At 48.5% G+C, this 291-nt stretch overlaps 1 protein-coding gene across 1 annotated transcript in view; it reads left to right on the top strand.

Annotated features, from left to right (window-relative positions):
- LOC119594431 (E3 ubiquitin-protein ligase RNF123-like) overlaps positions 1-291 on the top strand; it is a gene marked incomplete at its 3' end in the record, with an annotated part of 13,922 nt that overhangs the window by 108 nt on the left and 13,523 nt on the right. The window contains 1 exon segment of the mRNA XM_037943491.1: positions 1-247. This exon segment is cut by the window's left edge and continues 108 nt beyond it.

Raw genomic sequence — 291 nt, forward strand, 5'->3', positions numbered from 1 at the left:
CCAACCATCAAAACCAAAACCCCCCGAAAGAGGAGAAAACACAGAAGAGAAAAATCGAGGCGATAATAAACACATGAAAATAGCAAATCGAGAGGCGACGACGACGACGTTTATCGCTATTTCTCTCCCATTTCTCCCTTCGTTTATCGCCCTTTGCGCCCATTCCCCGCCAGCGGAGAGCCGAATGTCCCGCGAGATGTGAGGCCCAGCGGCTGACGAGAGAGAAGAGAAGGGAGAGGCTCAAGAGGTAAAAAAAAGAAAAAAAATTGTGTGTCTCGCGATCTATACCAT

Source organism: Penaeus monodon, chromosome 33 (assembly GCF_015228065.2).
Source record: "Penaeus monodon isolate SGIC_2016 chromosome 33, NSTDA_Pmon_1, whole genome shotgun sequence".
NCBI lineage: Eukaryota > Metazoa > Arthropoda > Malacostraca > Decapoda > Penaeidae > Penaeus > Penaeus monodon.